The sequence below is a fragment of the Lolium perenne genome, chromosome 2 (genome assembly GCF_019359855.2).
Source record: "Lolium perenne isolate Kyuss_39 chromosome 2, Kyuss_2.0, whole genome shotgun sequence".
In the NCBI taxonomy this organism is placed as follows: Eukaryota; Viridiplantae; Streptophyta; class Magnoliopsida; order Poales; family Poaceae; genus Lolium; species Lolium perenne.
Window position 1 is genome coordinate 92,835,955 of NC_067245.2, and position 22,919 is coordinate 92,858,873.

The following is a 22,919-nucleotide window of genomic DNA, read 5'->3' on the forward strand; positions in this document are numbered from 1 at the left end:
TCACATATGAGGAGAAACCTATCAAGATTCTGGATACAGCGGAGAGGTTTACTCGCACCAAGACAATCAGATTCTGTAAAGTTCAGTGGAATCATCATTCCGAGGAGGAAGCCACTTGGGAACGAGAAGATGACCTTCGAGAAGACCATCCGCACCTATTTGCTAGCCACTTCGAATCTCGAGGGCGAGATTCATCTTAAGGGGGTTAGGTTTGTAACATCCCGAATTTTTCAAAAATTTTAAATTTATGCATGGCATTCATCATCGTCATAATATCTTTGCATTTGTACGATCTTCGAAAAATCGATTTAAACCCTAAACCTAAAGGGGCACTATAGCCACATAGGCATGTACGCCAAATTTTTGTTTTATAAAGTTTTTACTTTTGTTCCAAAAGTGGTCTCAAATCAAAGTATATTTTACACCGATTCCAACGAATATTTATTTATATTGTTCCGATTTTTATTTGAGGCCAAAAAGGTATTGTTTCCAAAAAAAAAAGGGAGGCGACCAGGCCGTGCCGGCCCAGCCGCCCGCGTTCGCCCGGCCGCCCACGAGCGCCGCAACGCGGCCCATCTTCACGCACCTGGGCGCCTATAAAAGGTCCCGATCCCACCCAGCTCCAGATAGATCGATCGCCTCCACGCACAGATCGCCAGCCGCCGCCTCTTTGCTCCTGCCCGCGCGCAGCCGCACGCATCGCCCACGCAGCCGACGCCCTGCCCTTAGCCAGGCGCGCAGATCGCCATCAAACCAGCCGCTAATTGCATCCCATCGCACGCACACAGCAACCAAATCGCCGCCGCACGGCGTCGACTGCAGCAACGCACGGTATACGCGCGACCCGATCGGTACGTGATCAATCTCCATGCACAGGATCGATCCATCTATAGGTGCAGATTATGCTAGCTAGTTCATGTCAAAGAACTTTAAAAATCCGTATCTATAAATCTGGAACTCGGTTTTAGGTGACGTTTCTTGCATTGAGTTTGTAAATCAATCCCCTATAACTTTTGTGTAGGAAGTTTCTCCATCCGAGTAACTTTTTCTGAAACTTTTCGAGCATCATTGTTATCGTTCTGATAAATAATTAATCTCGTAAAATTCATAGAAATAGTTTCGTAACTCAGATTTTAGCGTATAATATATCGTTGGAATCAGTAGACTGCGTACATTGTGATAGATTCATTGTATGTCATATTTCCACGTGTAGTTTTTCCAGAAATTACAGGTTTGTAAATATTTTGTTTCGGCTATAAAATAAGTTCTACAAATTACTTTTGAGCAATTCCTTTTGCTAATGCTAGAAAATGATACCCTTTATCCAGTAGCATTAGAACCTATATTTTGCTACTGTTTTAAAAATATTCGTTGTATTTAACCTATCTTATGCGAAGAAAGAAAATGCAACGGTTTTAGTAAAAATAAAACTGGACCATGGCATCATATGCATACATACATGCATATAGCATCCATGTTTTATTGTTTGTGCATATCCATGTACACGCCGTGTTCATGGTATGTTGCTTGTTTGTCTGTAGATTGTCCGGATTGTAACGAGTGCGACTGTCAGGACTGTTTGATCAATAACCAAGGCAAGTGTCACACACCGTTCTATCCTACTATTTTTCTATGCACTTTGTAGTTATTTTCAGTAGCTATCCATGTGTAGGATTGTTTTAAAAATATATATTGCTATGCTATGAACACCTATTAGAACAACCACATGTTCAACACTTGATTCTTTTGTCGCCACCGTATTGTTGTTTGCTTAGCAATGCTATCTTAGATGCGTGGATTGGGTTATCATGATAAGTTTAGATGAATAAAAATATATGTTTTGATATAATGAAAACAACCTGAATAATGAAACACCTGGGCGGATTGGTAAGACGGGAGTGTCTGCACGGTGAACAATGGTGGGGATTGCCGCCCAGGGATCAAAGAGATTGGACAGGTTTCTTATTTAGTAGCTTCCGTGTACAGCCGCATGTCATATGGGCTCTGGCTTGACTAAGTAAGTTGTAGGAACCCGACCTGACGTGACTAGCAGATGTAGCTCTGTAGGTTGGCATGGGTCCGTCCAGATGGCTTGGGGTCCTACTTCTGAAAACGGTCTCGACTTAGTCTTTCCCGACCATTTGAGCAAATTGAGCATCATGGTAAAAGGGGCTGACTAGGTCATGTGGGTAAAGTGTACAATCCTCTCGAGAGTGTCAAACTAAGTACTTAGCCGTGTCCCCGGTTACGGATAACTATGAGCAACTAGGCATGTTACTGTTTGGAAGATCTCAGCATTCCAATTTCTTAATAAAACTTGATGGGAAACAATGGGTATAGGAGCATGCAAAGCTAGGCTGGCTTGTGTCTACATGGGTCTATGCTAGCATGTCCATAGATGTTTAGGAGCATATGAAGCCGACTGTCTTGCTGCAGCATGGGTTGTGCTAATATGTTCTTAGACAATGTTTCTAAAGAAATAAAATGATTTATAAAAGATAGGGAAAATATTGCTTTCCGCAAATGAGCATAAACTCCACATGCCAAATGAGCACGTAGTTGTTAGGCGCCATTATATATATCCACCAAATAGTGACATTTGCCAATACAATTCCAAATGTATTGACCCTGCGTGGCTGCAACGTTTTATGTTGCAGGTTACTCCGAGGACGAGTAAGGTATCGCTTTTAGGTCGCGAGCTTCCACTCAACATGTTCGCCTGTGGCGTGATGGAGCTCTTTGAATTTATTTGTTTTCTGCTTTGAACTCTATTATTTGAGCTAGCCATGAGCTATGCAAGTTGTAATAAATGACGCATTTGCTATTCTGCTTATTCATCGAACTGTGTGTGCTAGCGAGTCGATCCAGGGACTAGCACATTATGCACAGAGATCCAATCCTTACCGGGTTGAATCGCTTCAGTTTTAAAGGCGGCAGGGGATGGAAAGAAAAAATAAACCAAAAATCTGTTGGTAAAAATCCAAGAAAAGAAACATTTTCGTTCTGAGAGGATGACATGCGGGACCCATGAGGCAGCAGCATCCTCAGCGTTTATTGTTCATAGAGGTTGACATGTGGGACCCGTGAGCCAGCAGCGTCCTCAACGTTTTAAAGGCTGCAGGTGATCGAAAGAAAAAATAAGCCAAAAATCGTTTGGTCAACAAAATCCAAGAAAATTAACATTTACCGTTCTGAGAGGATGACATGCGGGACCCATGAGGCAGCAGCATCCTCAACGATTCCAAGGCGGCAGGGGAAATATCCAGAAATTAATTAGGGGTTCAAAATAAATCTATCAAAGGAAACTTTTATTGTTCATAGAGGATGACATGTGGGACCGACCTGCCAACAGCGTCCTCATCGTTTCAGAGGGGGCAGGAGATCAAAAGAAAAAGGCAAATAGCCAAAAATTACGGGTCAAAAATAACTCCAAGAAAGCAAACTTTTATTGTTCGTAGAGGATGACATACGGGACCCATGAGCCAGCAGCTTACTCAACATTTCAAAGTCGGCATGAGATCGAAAGAAAAAGGCAAGTGACAAAATATCAGGAGCCAAAGATAATCCAAGAAAAGAAACTTTATTGTACATAGAGGATGACATGCGGGTCCCATTTAGCAGCAGCGGTCTCAACGTTTCAAATGCGGCTGGAGATCAAAAGAAAAAGAAAGTTGATTGTACATAGAGGATGACATGCGGGTCCCATGAGTCAGCAGCTTACCCAACGTTTCCAAGGCGGCAGGGGATCAAAAGAAAAAGGAAATAGCCAAAAATCAGAGGGTGAAAAAAATAAAGAAAATAAACTTTTATAGCACATAGAGGATGACATGCGGGTCCCATGAGCCAGCAGGTTCCTCAACGTTTTAAACGTGGCATGAGATCGAAAGAAAAAGGCAAGTGACCAAATATCAGGAGCCAAAAATAATTCAAGAAAAGAAAGTTGATTGTACATAGAGGATGACATGCGGGTCCCATGAGTCAGCAGCTTACTCAACGTTTCCAAGGTGGCAGGGGATCAAAAGAAAAAGGAAATAGCCAAAAATCAGAGGGTGAAAAAAAATCCAAGAAAATAAACTTTTATAGCACATAGAGGATGACATGCGGGTCCCATGAGCCAGCAGGTTCCTCAACGTTTCAAACGTGGCATGAGATCAAAAGAAAAAGGCAAGTGACCAAATATGAGGAGCCAAAAATAATTCAAGAAAAGAAAGTTTTATAGTACATAGAGGATGACATGCGGGTTCCATTTAGCAGCAGCGGTATCACCGTTTAAGAGGCGGCAGGGGATCGAATGAAAAAGGCAAGTGACCAAATATCAGGAGCCAAAAATAATTCAAGAAAAGAAAGTTTTATAGTACATAGAGGATGACATGCGGGTCCCATTTAGCAGCAGCGGTCTCACCGTTTGAGAGGCGGCAGGGGATCGAAAGAAAAAGGTAAGTGACCAAATATGAGGTGCCAAAAATAATTCAAGAAAAGAAAGTTTTATAGTACATAGAGGATGACATGCGGGTCCCATTTAGCAGCAGCGGTATCGCCGTTTGAGAGGCGGGACAGGATCGAAAGAAAAAGGCAAGTGACCAAATATGAGGTGCCAAAAAAAACTCCAAGAAAAGAAAGTTGATTGCACATAGAGGATGACATGCGGGTCCCATTTAGCAGCAGCGGTCTTAATGTTTCCAAGGCGGCAAGGGATCAAAAGAAAAAGGAAGTAGCCAGAAATCAGGGGGTCAAAAAAAATCCAAGAATAGAAAGAATTTTGGTTCATAGAGGATGACATGCGGGACCCATGATCCTGCATCGTAAACGGCTCGATCGGAGAGCGTTGAACGAGATGGCGCGATCGAGAAAAAAAACAATGCCAGAGAGGCTGCCATCTGGGCCCTACATCCCTCGGCGGTGCGGATTTGCGTTGACTCGGCCGGCGAACCCGAGATTTCGAGATGCACCACGTCCCGGGACACCATACGCGACGTTTTGGCCGTTTTCGTCGGGCTAGGTGGCCTCAAAAACGAGAAAAAAAAACGTTTTGACATGCACAACGGAGAGACCAAAAATCGTCGGCCATGGTACACCAGCAACCACGGCGCGACTTCAACTTTGTCGGCCATGGCAACTTTTCTTGTAGTGATAGATCAAGAGAAAAATCATAATCCTTATCCTTAATATTTATAGGAGATGTGGCAAATTTAGGATCAGGAGATAGTTTATATCTAACTGTATGTTGTGCAAGAAGCTTTTTAATTTTTCTTGCATCAGTAGTAGCATTGCATTTATCAATAAAATCATCATCAAGTTCCACATAATCTTCATCAGGATCATCACTAAAGTATTCAACAGACTCAGGTGAATTAACAGGTGTAGCAGCATTTTCATTAGGAGTTTCAGCATTTTCAATTTGTCTAGACCTAGCAATTGTAGCATCTAGAAAAGATCCTAACGAACCATCATTATCAAGTACAGTAGAAGCGTCATCAAAATTATAAGAGGAACTTTCAGAAGTACCAGCATGTGAAGCTTGTGGTGGTGAAACAAGTTTATCTATCACAAATGGTGAATCAAGAGCAGCAGAGGTACTCAGAGTTGTACCTTTTCTTGTAGTGGATGGTAATATGGCAACTTTAGTATTGCGAGGTTTACCCATGATGGAGAATTTGCAGCGAACAATATTAATCCAAGTGAACTTCCAAATAAAGCTATGCTCCCCGGCAACGGCGCCATAAAATAGTCTTGATGACCCACAAGTATAGGGGATCGCAACAGTCTTCACGGGAAGTAAAACCCAATTTATTGATTCGACACAAGGGGAGACAAAGAATACTTGAAAGCCTTAACAGCAGAGTTGTCAATTCAGCTGCACCTGGAAACAGACTTGCTCGCAAGAGTTTATCAGTAGTAACAGTTTTATAACAGTAGCAGTAGTGAAATAATAGCAGCAGAGTAACAAAGACAGCAGCAGTGATTATAGTAAACATCAGGATTAAAATACTGTAGGCACAGGGATGGATGAACGGGCGTTGCATGGATGCGAGAAACTCATGTAACAATCAAAGCAGGGCATTTGCAGATAATAATAAAACGGTATCCAAGTACTAATCAATCAATAGGCATGTGTTCCATATTTAGTCGTACGTGCTCGCAATGACAAACTTGCACAACATCTTTTGTCCTACCAGCCGGTGGCAGCCGGGCCTCTAGGGAATCTACTGGAAATTAACGTACTCCTTTTAATAGAGCACCGGAGCAAAGCATTAACACTCTGTGAACACATGTGATCCTCATATCACCGCCTTCCCCTCCGGTTGTCCCAATTTCTGTCACTTTGGGGCCTCGGGTTCCAGACAACGATACGTGTATACAACTTGCAGGTAAGATCATAAAACAATACATATCATCATGAAACAATAACATGTTCAGACCTGAGATCATGGCACTCGGGCCCTAGTGACAAGCATTAAGCATAACAAGTTGCAACAATATCATAAAAGTACCAATTACGGACACTAGGCACTATGCCCTAACAATCTTATGCTATTACATGACCAATCTCATCCAATCCCTACCATCCCCTTCAGCCTACAGCGGGGGAATTACTCACACATGAATGGGGGAAACATGGCTGGTCGATGGAGAGGCGTCGGTGGTGATGATGGCGATGATCTCCTCCAATTCCCCGTCCCGGCGAGGTGCCAGAACGTAGTTTCTGGTCCCGAGACGGAGTTTCGCGACGGTGGCGGCGTACTGGATGGTTTCTGGCGACTTCGACTTCTCGTCTCGCGTTTTTAGATCGAAACTCTTAAGTAGTCCAGAGGGGGGCGTCAGAGGCTGGCCGAGGGGGCCACACAGTAGGGCGGCGGGCCCCCTCTCCAGGCCGCGCCGGCCTAGTGTGTGGGGGCCCTGGGCCTCCCCCAGGCCTGCCCTTCTGGCTCCGTGAATCTTCTGGAAAAATAAGACCTTCGACATAAATTCCGGGGATTTTCCTGAAAGTTGAATTTCTGCACAAAAATGAGACACCAGGGCAATTCTGCTGAAAACAGCGTTAGTCCATGTTAGTTGTATCCAAAATACACAAATTAGAGGCAAAACAATAGCAAAAGTGTTCGGGAAAGTAGATACGTTTTGGACGTATCAACATCTCAAACCTATTTGTCATTAACATAGCAAACTCATCATTGAATTTTGTGTTAGTCGAGCCAAATATGATGTCATCTACATAGAGTTGGCATATGAAAAGCTCCCCATTGACTTTCTTAGTAAAAAGAGTGGGATCAATTTTCCCCACTTCGAAACCACGGTCTTCAAGCAACTCCTTTAGGTGCTCATACCAAGCTCTAGGAGCTTGTTTGAGTCCATATAGGGCCTTTTTGAGCTTGAAGACATGGTCCGGGAAATGGGGGTCCTCGAAACCCGGGGGTTGCTTCACATACACCTCCTCATGTAGAGGACCATTAAGAAAAGCACTCTTAACATCCATTTGTTGCAACTTGAAGCCATGATGAGAGGCAAAGGCCAAAAGGATACGGATGGACTCGAGCCTTGCAACGGGTGCAAAGGTTTCACGAAAGTACACGCCTTCGACTTGAGAATAGCCTTGTGCCACCAATCTTGCTTTGTTGCGGATGACCATGCCATGTTCATCTTGCTTGTTCTTGAAGACCCATTTTGTGCCGATAACATTGCGGCAATGATCGGGTCGCTTCATGAGAGTCCACACATCATTCCTCTTGAAGTTGTTGAGTTCCTCTTGCATCGCATTCAACCAATCGGGATCTTTAAGAGCTTCATCAACTTTGAGTGGTTCCACCATAGAGACAAAGGCGTGGTGCTCACAAAAGCTTGCTAGTTGTCTCCGGGTGGTTACTTTGCTCTTTAGATCACCAATGACATTACTCAAAGAATGGGACTTGAGGCGCAAGTGTCTTGCAATAGGATCTTCACGGCGAGTGACGGCTAAAGGAGTAGATTCTTGTGGATCCTCTTGGCTTTCATCACGGTTTAGGTCCTCGCCTTGACCTTCATTGTTGTTGAAGTGGGCATCATCATCATGAGATCCGGATGACTCGGGGGTACTAGGAATGGTATTGTCCATATAAATCATCCCCGAACCATTCGGAGAAGAACTTGAAGCTTGGCCTTGCTCACTTGATGTCGGTTGTTGTTGTAGATGAGCTTGTGGTGAGTGTTGTTCTTGAGCTTGTGGTAGATGTTGTTCTTGAGCTTGTTGAGGTGAGCTCGTACTTGATTGTTGTTGTAGATGTTGAGGTTGAACTTGAGGTTGTGGTAGAGGTTGGCTTGCATTTGTAAGATCAATGGAAGAAGCTTGGCCTTGTGGTGTAGATGGCTCCACTTGGGTGGAACTTGGTCCTTCCCCGGTACTCATAGAAGGTAGCTCTTGGGGTCGGCGAATGCCAACACCCATCCTTCCTATGGCATCTGGGGGAATTGCATCTCCTTTCTCACAAGAAGCACTTCGCTCCTCCAAAGATCTATCATCTTCATCGAATGTCACATCACAAGATTCTACAACCCGCCCATTTGACTTATTGAAGACGTACTCTATAGGCGTGAGAATCCATAGCATAGCCAACGAAAATTCATTTTTGAGCTCTTGAATCAAACTTGGATAGACGGGTGTCTTTGACAAGCACATAGCATTTGCATCCGAAAACCTTGAAGTATGACACATTGGGCTTGTTTCCGGTGAGAATCTCATATGGTGTCTTCTCTAGGCCTTTGTGAAAGTAGAGATGATTAGTAGCATGGCATGCGGTAGAGATAGCTTCCGCCCAAAAATTGTAGTTGGACTTGTACTCCATCATCATGGTTCGAGCGGCTTCGATCAAGGTTCGATTCTTCCTTTCGGCGACCCCATTTTGTTTGGGAGTATATGGCGTGGAGTATTGGTGTTGGATTCCTTCTTCGCCGAGGAATTCATCCAAAGTATATGTCGTTGCCTATTCGACGGTACCTCGGAGGAGGGATCCTCACGAGGGGGAGAAGAAGTGGGGGCCATAGGGCGGAGTGCACACGGGACGGTGGTACGCGAGTTACCTAGCTTCGGAACACCTGCACGATGACAGGGCCTACTGCTGCTTGTCTGGAATTATCTGGGCGCTTTCGTGTTGTTACAATGAGTTGTGGTTGTGCCTCTAGGGCTCCCGGGATCCGACTTATAAAGGCGCATGGATCTAGGGTTTACACGGAGAGTCCTAGCCGGAATACAAGTTGCCTAACTACGGTACAATGTCTTGCCGTGTACGTCAAGGATCCTCCTTCCTCTAAGAACGTGCTGGATCCGGATACTTCATGGGCTGTCACGGATCCGGCCTCCTTCGTAGGTCGGTTGAGATCCGGCTTCCTGTTCCTGGGCTGGACTTCATCCTTCAGGATCTACAGCAACTGGGCTGCCCGATGGGCCACATGCCTCATCACCAACTATGGGCCACCCGGGCTTGCCGGATCTAGGCCATGCCGTTGATATACCCATAAAGTATACCCACAACAGTAGCCCCCGAAGTTCTCCGAGATTCATCATTCCTCCGACTTTATTAGCTTGGATCCGAAGAGAATCTCGAAGAGCTTCAAAACTTTTACTTGTTTCCGGGTTCATATGATCGGAAATCTTCTTGTCTTCGGAATTGGTAACGCAACGGAGGTTCCACTTTCCCCGCGCACAACTTCCGTATTTCTCGCGCTAAATTCTCGAAGATGCGAATCTTTAGCCGGAAATTTCGGGAGCGCATGGTTAAGTTACCTCCACGTCATTTTACCGCACTTGACCTAAGACACGTGTCATCCATCCGACGGTGCGACCATTCCGTTTCCACCGTTGGATCTGAATCCCGAATCTCCACGCGTGGCCTATAAATACCCCACGGCTCGGTAATTCTTCATTCTTTCACCGCACCTCACCACTTCATCTTCCTCCTCGCGCCGCGCCGCCCGACGGATCTCAACTCCGGTGAACCTTCCTCACGGGAGCTTCGCGCGCCACCATCCCAAACCTCTCCTCGAACCAAGATTGCCACAGTTGATCAGGAAATCAACTCCGCCGCTGATTCGTGGTCATCGGAGGCTCGAAACCGCTAGTTCGTCGACCTCTGCTTCGCCGAAGCTTCGCCGGACCGTCGCGCCATTGCCGGTACATGCACCAGTCTTGTAGAAGAAGAAGTAGTCGTAGTGTAGATTTTCCGGTTACTCAACTTAGCTCGCATGGGTGCAGCCGGAAGCATGCCTCATGGTTCTCCTCACTGCACTGGTAGTTCTCCGAGTAGCCCAGATCCCAGTGCCGTGGAACCAATTTGCCCGGATCCCATCGCGTATCTACCACCATATGTTTCCGACATTAGGCTTGCTCAACCATTCTCCGCCTCTTCCAGTACTTTACTAGGCCGGATCCCAACAGCTCAGGAGCTTGAAGAGGAACTACAAGGCCAAGCTAGAATGGCAGCCAAAGTACAAGAAGCGGAAAACAAGAGGGCTTCCAAGGCCCGGAGCCGTGAAGGGGTGCGGGGTCAATGGTGGCCCTGCGAGACCACAGACGCGGAGCTCAGAGAGCTCCAAAACGAAGGCGTGATCTCCGAGCATTGGAGCTTCACGCGCAATTCCGACGTCCCCAAGCCCGACGCAGACGAGCGAGTCATGACAAAGGCGTGGGTTGAGCGCGGCCTGTCGCTCCCTTGCTCGGAGTTCTTTCTCTCCATCCTCGACACGTATGGGCTCCAGCCCCACAACATTTGCCCCAACTCCTATCTTTTGCTCTCAAACTTCGCAACTCTTTGCGAGGGGCATCTTGGGATCCGACCCGATGTCAAACTATGGCAGTTCTTTTTCCGAGTGAAGAAGGAGATGAAGGACAAGGCCATGTTGAACTGCGGAAGTATGATGTTCATGTTCCGCTCCGGCCGCATGTATCTGCCTCATGACTCCCACGAATCCGTCCGGTACTGGAACGCCGGATGGTTTTACGTGAAGAATGCATCAGTTCCGAATGTCCACGATGGACTTCCACCCTTCAGCAACAACCCTCCGGAAGAATTGGCGAGCTGGAGCTTCGTCCCCTCGCTTGCCCAAACGCCAATACTGGAGAAGGCCGCGCGGAGGATTTCCTGGTTAGTTCACGACGGACTAACCGGAGCCCAGCTCACGCTTAGCTGGTTTACCCGGAGGATCCAGCCTTTGCGCTACAACGCACGCCTGATGTGCGCTTATACTGGGGCGGACGATCTCCTACGGGTCACTCACCACGATCTTCTGGCTGACTCTCTCAAGAGGAGATTCAAGACGTTGGTGAAGATAGGTCGGGGCCAACCGGTCCCGGAACTAGTTAAAGACATCAGCACGCATGACCAATATCCTCCGGTAAGCACTTATCCTCTCGCACTTCTTCAACTTCTCATATCGTTTCAGTGTTTTAACTTGTTCTTTTGTCTTCCCCATAGCTCGCTACTTTGGCGGAGGAAAACTTTCGCAATATACTCCGAGTCCCTGTCAGCGGCGACGCGGCGGAGGAGGATCCGGAGGACGCTGAGGATGATGAGGAGCGTGTGCCCCGCAAGGCTGCCCCTCGGCCTTCAAAACGTCCCCGCGCCAAGACTTCCGGCTCTGATGCCGGAGGTAGCGGCGAGGCCTCCGCCAAAAAGCCCAAAGTGACCAAGCCGCCTCCGCTCGACTCCAGGAAAGCGGAACGCGAGCGTCTCAAACTGCTATCGACAGCAGGAAAACGCTCACGTCCCAATATTCCGGGCGCGACGTGAGTTTCCGAGTACCTTGCGTCTTCTGCTTAGTAAACTTCGTTACTTATACTTTTTTTCCCTTGCTTGCTTGCAGGAATCCGAGTTCTGCCGCCGCACGGACCAACGTGCAAGAGCCTATCACTAAGTATATGAAGAAATCCCCAGCCGTTGGTCCTGTCACTCCTACTCCGCCAGTTGCTCCTCACGCTACTCCACAGCCGTCTCCTCCTCCCGCGGAACAATTTCCAGCTCCTGTTGCATCCACTCCGCCGGAAATAATTCCGGTCAGTAGCGACAGAGCGGGCGGAGAAAGTTCCGGCGGCAAGGACCCTGCCCTTGATGAAACTGAAGTACAAGGCCGCAGAGAAGCGGAGGCTACCTCCTCTGGCAAAGCTGAAGCTAGCGCTGGTGACATGGTCGTGTTCCCCAAGAACTTTGGCGATCCGGCTGATCGTACCTCCACACCCAAAGCCTATGCCACAAAGTTTTTCAACAAACTAACGGAGGCGGAAAAATGGGAGCTGGAGCAAGATTTGCTCAACGCTATGCTGAACAATGCCTGGGGCAAACTGGACGTTGAGACGTCGGAAATCCAGGATTTCAAGAAAAACGTTGGCCAATTCTTCGACAAGCTTGTTTGCAAGCAGAAGGTAACTCCCTAGTAGCCCCCAAGTATTTAGGCGGAAACTATAGTAGTTAGCGTCTGAATACTTTTAGAGAAAACTCAAACTGAAGGAAAAAAATTAAATGTCGTGGTAGCCCCCAAGCATGATGGCGGAAAAAAATTTCCAGCGACACTGCTTAAGAAAGACTTAAACCATTATTGCAGAACTCACTCCGTCTCTGACTGTGTTTGCAAGAACAAAAGGCCCTACATTACGAGCTGCACAAAAACATTGCGCTTCAGCGTCGTGTGACCTTCAGCCAGGCGGAGAAAATCCAGCACTTCCAGACGGAGAATGCGGATTTGAAAAAACAATTGTCAGAAGCTCAAGGTTGGTTTCCGATTATCTGATGCTTGTGGATTAAGTTCCGCATTTTCCGAACTTGATGCTTTACGTAACTTTGAGTAGGTGCATCCTCGTTTCTCGCTGCAGCCTCCTCCGAACTGGAAACTCTCCGCGCCTCCCAGAAGAATCTAGAAGCGAAGCTCGCAGAGGTGGAACAGAAGCTTGCTGAAAAGAACTCGGAGCTTACTCGAAAAGTGGGTGAGGTCGAGTTGAAAAGAAGAACTGACAGCGACACCATCCAGAAGCAGCAGAAGGAGCTTGGTGGACTCCGCAAATATATGGAGACAGCGGAGAGCTGCTGGGACCTGCTCAATTCCGATGTCATGGGTATGTCCTCGAAACTCACTATGATAGTGCATGTAACTTGTTGTACTTATCAAAACCTGCTCTTTCAGATGCACTCGGATATGATGAGGGATGTCGGAGCCAGTTCCCGCGCGATGACTTGCTGCAGCTAGCCGGAGAGGATTGCAAGGACCTCATCTCCGCCTCCAGGAAAATCTGCCACAATCTCAACATCAAGAAGAGTCGAACCTGCGATGTGCGCAAGCTCATCAAGAGGATGGACGTGCTCCCGGAGTTGGTGGTGGATCTGCAGGCCTCTTCGGCACGGGGTGCGGCAACCATGTCCTTGGCTATGTGCTTGGCGCACAACCCGGAGCTAAACCTTGACCATGTCACTGCTGGTGTTCCTCCGGACGCGGATGTCAATGCACTTCTAGATGCTGTTAGTGGCTATGATACACGCATTGCCTGGAGGATTCGCCATGACGAATTTTACGACAAGGTGGTTCTTCCTGCTGACGAGCCCCTCGTAGCTTAGCTTCTGAAGGAGCGCGAAGCAGAGTCCAGGCCTGCCCAATCCGGAAGCCAGTATACATGGAAGAGCTCGAAGGACAAAGGTGGCGCTGCTTCTCCGACTGCAGCTGAAGCGGAAGAAGATGAAGATGTCTCTTCGCCTGCCAAAGACGCAGAGAAGGAAGCTCCGACTGACGCAAAAGGAGGTGATGCCAACGTGGAAACTTCTCCGGCTAAGGAGAAGTAAAAACTTAGTCCTGCGGAAAAAACAATGCATCATTTTGGCCCTGGGAGGGTTTGCAATATAACTTAAATTCTTAAGTAGCTAGGAACGAAACAATTATGCATGGGCGGAAAAAAACTTATCCTGCTATCCATTATATTATTTGCATGTTTCGTTTTGTTGGAAAGCAAGTGCTGATATCTATGTTTTCCGGCTTACTCGCTTGACCTTCCACGAGCCGGAAGACCTTTAACCGGAAACGCTCGCCAGCGGCGACGAAGCCCAATGGCAATCCGTCAATAACCGCGGAAACAAGCCCCCAGCCATGGTGCCAGAAATCGCTACTAGGAATCCATGAATTCACAACAGAAAAAATTTCCATCAGAAAACTTAAGCTTACGTCCTAAAGGATGATTTTGAAAATCACAACTTTCATACACGCCTAGGCGGAAAGATCCAGCTCTGCGGTTTTAGTCGGAAAACATACACGATCCAAAAATGAAAAATTAAAGGAGGTAAAAGACTCTAAGAGTGAACCAAAAGCTTTATTTCATTGATCATGTATAATATATATTACAAAGTATGTAATGAGTAAAGCGCTAAGTGTGGAAAGGACGTAGCTGTGCTATATTCCAGGGACGATCTGTTTCATCATATATGTCACCTGGATCCTCTCGTTTTCGTTTCCGGTGCCAGTTGGCAGGTCTGTCTTTTAATTCCCGGAAATCAACAAGGTAATAAGATCCGTTGTGTAGCACTTTGCTGATGATGAAGGGTCCTTCCCATGGAGATTGCAACTTGTGATCTTTCACCTGGCGAAGGCGGAGAACCAGGTCTCCGGCCATGAACGAGCGGTTCCGGACTCGACGGCTATGATAGCGTCGGAGCTTCTGCTGGTAAATGGTGGAGCATTGGTCTGCTAAGTTCCGAGCTTCTTCGATCAGGTCCACAGATAGCTATTTGGCCTCGTCAGCAGTTTCTTCATCATAGGCGGAAACTCGCGGTGAATCGTGGATGATGTCGGAGGGGAGCACGGCTTCGGATCCGTATACCAGGAAGAACGGAGTGAATCCTGTTGACCTGTTGGGGGTAGTTCATAAACTCCACAGGACGGAGTCTAACTCCTCAGCCCAAGCTCCGGCTGCGCGGCGCAGCGGTTCTTCAAGGCGTGGCTTTATTCCGGATAAGAGGAGTCCATTGGCTCTTTCGACCTGACCATTGGACTGTGGATGAGCCACTGATGCCAAGTCTAGTCGGCTCCCAACGTCATGGCATTAATTCTTCAATTCTCCTTGGGCGAAGTTTGTGCCGTTATCTGTGATTATGCTGTGCGGGATGCCGAATCTCGTCACGAGACTGCAGACAAATTTAAGTGCCATAGCACTATCGGCTTTTCTCACTGGCTTTGCCTCGATCCATTTACTGAATTTATCAATAGTGACCAGGAGGTACTCAAAACCGCCAGGAGATGATTTCTTTAACTTACCAACCATATCGAGCCCCCAGACCGCGAACGGCCAGGTGATAGGGATGGTCTTCAACTCTTGGGCTAGAGCATTTGGTTGAGTGGCATAGTACTGGCAACCTCGGCAGGTTTTTACCAACTTGTTAGCATCTTCTTTAGCTGTGAGCCAGTAAAATCCAAGCCGAAAATCTTTGGCAACGAGGGACCTGGGAGCGGCATGATGCCCGCAATCCCCTGCGTGGATCTCTCTGAGGATTTCAATGCCATCTTGATTGGAGACGCATTTGAGGAATACTCCCGATGCGCTTCGTTTGTAGAGCTGTCCATCAACGATTGTGTAGGATCTTGCTCGTCTGATGATCTGTCGTGCGAGGACCTCGTCCTCCGGCAACTTCTGATCAATTAGGTAGTCCAGCAAAGGCTGCGTCCAAGCCAGAATGATAGCCATCACTTCCTTTGCCGGAAATACTGCCACCTCTGGATTTTCCGGGTTAGCGCCCTTAACTGAGGGTATCCGTAGGTGCTCCAGGAAAATGCCGGGCGGAATTGGTTTTCTGCCGGATCCGAGCTTGGATAGCATATCTGCCGCTGTGTTATCATCGCGTCTGACGTACTTGACTTCATATCCGAGAAAGCACTTGGCGATCTCGTCAACTTCGTCTCTATAGGCTGCCATGATGGAGTTTCTGGCGTTCCAGGTTCCGGCTACTTGTTGTGCCACCAGGTCGGAATCTCAACAGCATATGATGTGTTTGATCCCAATTTCCTTAGCGATGCGCAGACCGTGTAGTAGAGCCTCATATTCCGCCATATTGTTTGTAGCTTCGAAGTGAATCTGCAGAACATACTGCAGTTCTTCTCCGGTAGGGGACTTCAGGGTGACTCCGGCTCCTGAGCCTTGGTGCTGCTTGGATCCATCGAAGTGCATGACCCATGTTTCTGGTTCCGGTTCCAGATTTGCATCCGGAGCTTCTGTCCAATCTGCAACGAAATCTGCCAGGACTTGGGATTTAACCGCAGTCCTGGGCTTGTAGGCGATGTCGAAGGTGGATAACTCAATGCCCCATTTTGCTGTGCGTCCTGTTGCGTCTGCATTGTTGAGAATCATTGACAGCGGAGCCTTGCTCATGACTGTTACTGGGTGCTCTTGGAAGTAGTGTCTCAGCTTCCGGCTGCCTAGGAACACTCCATAAGCTAGCTTCTGAAAGTGAGGGTATCTTTGCTTTGACTCCGTTAGTACCTCGCTAATGTAATAGACTGGTCTTTGGACGTCATATTCATGACCTTCCTCCTTTCGCTCCACCACGATGACGAGACTGATGACTCTGTTGGTAGCTGCTAGGTAAAGGAGCATTGGCTCTGACTCTACTGGAGCCGCCAGGATAGGTGGGGAGGTGAGTATTTCCTTCAACCCCTGAAGTGCTGCGTCAGCTGCGTCGTTCCAGACGAATTTGTCTGTTTTCTTCAGCAGCTTGTACAAAGGTAGCGCCTTCTCACCAAGACGACTAACAAACCTACTGATTGCTGCGACGCAACCAGTTAGCCGTTGCACATCTTTGAGACAAGTTGGCCGTTTGATACACAGGATTGCCTTGATTTTTTCCGGGTTAACCTCAATGCCTCTGTGAGAGACTATGAAGCCAAGGAGTTTTCCGGCTGGCACGCCAAAGACGCACTTTAGTGGATTCAACATCATCTTGTACCGGCGGAGATTGTCGAAGGTTTCTGTGAGGTCGCTGATCAAGTCGGATCCTTTCCGGGTCATGACCGCGATGTCGTCGACGTAGGCGTGCACGTTCCGGCCAATTTGGTCCTTCAGGCACCGCTGCATCGTACGTTGGTAGGTGGCACCTGCATTTTTCAAACCAAAGGGCATGGTGACATAGCAGTAAGTGCCGAAGGGGGTGATGAACGAAGTCGCCTTTTGGTCAGACTCCTTCATCCGGATCTGATGATACCCGGAATATGCGTCAAGAAAACACAGAAGTTCCGCCCCCGCCGTCGAATCAATGACTTGGTCAATGCGCGGCAAGGGGAACGGATCCTTCGGACAATGCTTGTTCAAGCCGGAGTAATCGATGCACATTCTAAGTATTTTAGTGTTCTTTTTGGGTACAAGGACGGGATTTGCGACCCAATCAGTATGGATAACTTCTATTACAAAACCTGCCTCTAGCAACTTAGCTAGTTCCATTCCTATGGCGCGGCGCTTTTTATCTCCAAAGCGTCGCATAGCTTGCTTCACCGGTTTTGCCCCCGGATTTATGCTAAGGTAGTGCTCGGCGAGTTCCCTAGGTACTCCGGACATGTCAGAAGGTTGCCATGCGAAGATATCCATGTTAGCGCGAAGGAACTCGACGAGCGCGTCTTCCTATTTGGGGTCCATGTTGGCTCCGACTGAAACCTGTTTGGAGGCGTCTCCTACAATGAGGTCGTGCTTCTTGGTTTCTATCGCGGCCTTTAATGAGGTCTTCTGTTCGGAGATCTGCTTCTTGGTGGTCTGCATCTTAGTTGGATCCACCGCGGCTCTGTAGCCTTGCAGCTCCTCTCCAGATATCACAGACTCTGCGAAGGCGGCTTCGCCTAACTCTCATTCGTGAGCCTTCTTGTAGTCTCCGGATATGGTAATCATACCTTTTGGACCCGGAATCTTGAGCTTGTTGTAGATGTAGCACGCTATAGCGTGAAACTTGTGATAGGTGGGCCTGCCGAAGATGACGTGGTAGGAGCTCTTGAAGGGCACGACCTCAAACGTGATCATCTCTTGGCGGAAGTTATTTGCATCGCCGAATGCCACGGGAAGTCAGATGCTGCCCAGGGAATTTGCCTTTTTACCCGGAACCACACCATGAAACTCAGTGGTGCTGTGCTTTCACTGTTCCTTGGTAGGGTTCATCCGCTCCAAAGTTTCCAGGTACATAATGTTCAGGCTGGCTCCGCCATCCATGAGGCACTTGGAGAAATCATACCCATCAATGCGGGGACTTACGACCAAGGCGTAGCACTCTTTCGGAATGACAGTAGGGTGATCCTGCCTATCAAATGTACACGGAGTTTCCGACCATCTGACATACTGCGACACAGCGGGAACTGTGGCGTTCAGGATCCGGAGAGCTGATTTACTTGCACGGACTGTTGGAGTTCCAAGGAAAGTGTGGTATGCACCTGCACTCTTTTTATCGAAGGGATTGGGTTTAGCTGCGGATCCGGCTTTGGGATCTGGCGAAGCGTCATCCTCGTCCATCGCCTCGGAACTATCTTCCTCCTTGTCCTTGTTCTTGCCCTTGCCTCCTTTGCCGCGTGGGCGGTGCTTCCGGGCTCGTTTGTATCCTGCTTCCGGGTCAGATTTTAGATCATTGACCCACTTGTAGTTGCGGTTGGTGTGAGTGGACTTTCCTGTAGCCGGATCCAGGTGGGCCAGGCAAGGCATGTCCCTGTACTCTTCATAAGTTTGGGGGGCGCGGGTTCCGGCAGCGGTGGCCTCATCGCCACGCTGCTGGCCCCTTCCAGCTCCGCCACCGCGGCCGTGGCCTCTTCCGCCTCCTTGGCCTCCGCGCTGGAAGGCCATGGCGATCAAGTCGGATCCGCCACTCTTTTGGTCATCAGGGGGGTTTTTCCGCTTGGTGCCGCTACTGCTGCCGTTGTCACGGTTCTTCTTTTGCTGGTGCAGGGGGATTGCTGTAGCTGCTAGATCTCCGCCTGCGTCGTCATCGGCGGCAGTATGATCACTGGCGATGGTGATCATGTCATCCAAAGTCAGCTTATTTGCGTTGACCAAGCAGGTCAGCTTGTGCCGCAGTAGTCCTCCTCGCTGCAAGCCACCGATGAAGGCGTGCATTGCTGTGCGGTTATCAACGTTCTCGCACTCGTTTCTGCATGCCAACCATCGGGTGAGGAAATTCCTCGATGTTTCACCCTTCTTCTAGATACATGCCTGTAGGTCGCTTGTTGTGGCAGGTCTCTTGTAGGTGCCCCTGAAGTGTTCCTCGAAGGCGTTCTTCAGGTCAAACCAGCAAAAGATGGAGTTCTTCTCGAGGTCGCTGAGCCAGATCCGGGCTGGACCTACAAGGTACAACTGAAGCATGTGGCAAGCAATATTGGGGGTTCCTCCGGCAAAGGATACAGCATTATAGTAATCCTCAATCCAGGTATCCGGCCTTTCCGTGCCATCACAATTCTTCAGGTTTCCGGGTAGCTTGAGGTTCATCCTTGGCTTTGGTTCCTCTCGAATCATCCTGCCAAAGCATTTTGGGCCAATGTAGTCAGATCTGTACTCATTGAGGCGTTCTCGGGCATCACGTGGGCCGCCGCCCGAGGTTTTTGAGCGAGAACGAGATCTTCGGCCACCGCCTCCACCTCCGCCTCCGCCGCTAGGTGGCGGTGAGGGAGATATCCAAGGGGGCCTGTAAGATTTTTTGCTTCCTCCCTCTGATTCCCGGCGATCTTCCCGCGGCTCGCTCCGGCTCCGGTGGCTACCTTCACCTTGGTGATAGTCTCCTCCGTCGTTCCGGCTTCGGCGGGGCTCCAGCTCACGCTCTGCGTTCCGGCTCCTCCTGGGCTCAGGATCACGGTCGTTTTTCCGGCTCCTTCTGGGCTCCGGGTCACGATCGTTGTTCTGGTTCCGACGTGGCTCCGGCGTAAGCTCCCTGGACCTTGGCGGCGGCATGTTGTCGCGGATGTTGATTGCACCGGCCCCATGGGGCCTGGTGTTTCCGACTGGACTGCGGCAGCGAGGAGGTGGGGGACGCGGGTACCCGTTAGGCGGAGGTGACGGGTTCCGGTACTTGTTCCTTCCAGCGTACATTGCATCCTTCCCCTTCTTCGGATCTGACGGAGGTGTCTTTGATGGTACGGGGATCGGATTTGGGTGCTCCCGTGTTTTTCTTCTGCGCTCCGTGGATCCGGTGCGCGATTCATCATCAGGGTGGCGATTGACGCGGGCGTCCTTCTGCGCGGTAGATACACAGTGATCCGGATTGGATTCCAACCTGCGCGAAGTATCGGCCTTGCTCTGCTGCTGCACTGCTGAGGCAACGAGCGTCCGAACATAATCGATGTCAATCTCCTCATCCTTCTTTTTCAAGATCTCTGCAGCCTTCTTCATGTTATCCTTTGGAGTTGCGAGCGGCTGTTGTTCAGTGGGGGTTGCGAAAGTGATCTTGCGAGGGGGTATAGCCTCCCGCCTGATTTGATCGACCTCCTTCTGAAGCTCGGTGACCTTGCCTCTCCAGTGCTGCTGGAGCTCCTTGACTTTTACGAGTTGTTGGTCAACCTCATGTTCGCGCTGTTGGAAACCTTCCACAAATTGCGCGGATTCTTTCCTTTCGTCCAGCATTGCTGCTGCGGTTCTGGCGAATTTCTGAGCTGTTGCCAGCATCTCTAGTCTCGTAGCTTCTAGAGCCTCCGGATCTGCAGCCTCCTCGGGGGTTATTGGTTTGTTGAGGATCGCAGAGTGTGCTATTGCGTCCATGCCTGCCTGCTGAACCAGTTCTTCTGGCGACAGGATTTCCTGACGTGGTCGTTCCCGCGATAGCGGAGTACCTTCGTAGGATGGCTGTGGGTCGGAAGTGGTTTGCCCATCTGCCGATTCCTGCTGATCCAGTGCGGCCAAGGTTGCAAGAACCTGCTTTGGCTGGGCGGAATCTACTTCAGGCTGTTCACCGTATCCGAACTCCTTCACCTTGCGATCGAACTCGTCGGTATCCATGGAGGGGGTGTCGTCGGAGATTGGGCTGAGGTTACCCAGGATTGATTCTTCGCCCGGGGCGTCGCTTTCTTCGACAGCTTCCTGCTGATCCGGAGCGTCGCTGTTTTCCGGTGCCTCAACCTGCATGGGGCCAGCTCCGACTTCTTGAGGGGCGGCCGCTGCGGTATGGGCTATGAAGTGTACGAAGTGACACCTTTGCTTCTCTAACACCTGGGAGACTCAGGCGGATCTGCATTGGTCTTCCACCTTTATTTCCTGCTCAGGGGCGGATTGGGTGGGCTTTGAATTTTCCGGATCTAAGGCGGAATCTTCCTTAAGAAGTTCCTGCGACTCAGATTGGATCTTCGCGACTGCGTCCTGCTCAGCGGCGGTCGCGTCAGCGTTACTTACCAGTGCGTTCCCGTCGGAGTCGATGGTTTCGCCGATGAAGATGTGGATGCCGCCTACTGGGACGATGGAGAGCTTGATGGGAGCAGTCTTAGCCGGAATCCAGCACTCGTCCGGAGGGACGATCGGAAAGTTTCTGGCGTAAAGAACATGCCCCACCGCGATCGTGTCGTCGTAGCTTCCCATGGCGGAACCCTCCCGGTTCCGGCCTCCAGACGCCGCTGGCCCCACGGTGGGCGCCAACTGTCGTTGCCTATTCGATGGTACCTCGGAGGAGGGATCCTCACGAGGGGGAGAAGAAGTGGGGGCCATAGGGCAGAGTGCACACGGGACGATGGTACGCGAGTTACCCAGCTTCACAACACCTGCACGATGACAGGGCCTACTGCTGCTTGTCTAGAATTATCTGGGCGCTTTCGCATTGTTACAATGAGTTGTGGTTGTGCCTCTAGGGCTCCCGGGATCCGACTTATAAAGGTGCACGGATCTAGGGTTTACACGGAGAGTCCTAGCCGGAATACAAGTTGCCTAACTACGGTACAATGTCTTGCCGTGTACGTCAAGGATCCGCCTTCCTCTAAGAACGTGCTGGATCCGGATACTTCATGGGCTGTCACGGATCCGGCCTCCTTCGTAGGTCGGTTGAGATCCGGCTTCCTGTTCCTGGGCTGGACTTCATCCTTCAGGATCTACAGCAACTGGGCCGCCCGATGGGCCACATGCCTCATCACCAACTATGGGCCACCCGGGCTTGCCGGATCTAGGCCATGCCGTTGATATACCCATAAAGTATACCCACAACAGTATAGTTCTTGAACTCCGTTCCATTGTCGCTCCTTATTGCGAGGATCTTGTTGTCGTACTTGCGTTGAACTTGATTGGCAAACTCCATCATGGTCCGTTGAGTCTCACTCTTGTACTTGAAGAAGAATACCCAACAATAGCGTGAATAGTCATCGACAATGACGAGGCAATACTTCTTCCTCCAAGACTTTCATGAGACGGTGGACCGAAAAGATCAACATGTAAGAGCTCCAAGCATCTTGTGGTAGTGATGATAGTCTTGGCCTTGTGAGGAGCTCCATGCATTTTTCCTTGTACGCAAGCCCTACAAACACGATCCTTACAAAAAGAGACATCTTCTTTTAGTCCGAGAATGTGGCCACCCTTGTGGAGACTTTGCAAAGTCCTCATGTTGACATGGGCTAGTCGGCGATGCCATAACCAACCCTTGTCACCTTTGGCGAATAGGCAAAGATCGGAGGATGTTGTCTTTCCGGAGAAGTCAATGATGACCCACAAGTATAGGGGGTGTATCGTAGTATCTTCGATAAGTAAGAATGTCGATCCCAACGAGGAGCAGAAGGTGTTGACAAGCAGTTTCGATGAAGGATTCACTGTAAATGCTCACAGACAAGTATTCAGGGGGTTTTGATGTAACAGATGAATAAAGTACAAGTAAGTAAAATGCGAGAGAAATAATTGCAGCGAGTGGCCCAATCCTTTTTAGCACAAAGGACAAGCCGGTTTGTTTACTTATAATGACCAAACGTTCTCGAGGACACACAGGATTTTAGTCTAGTGCTTTCGCTAC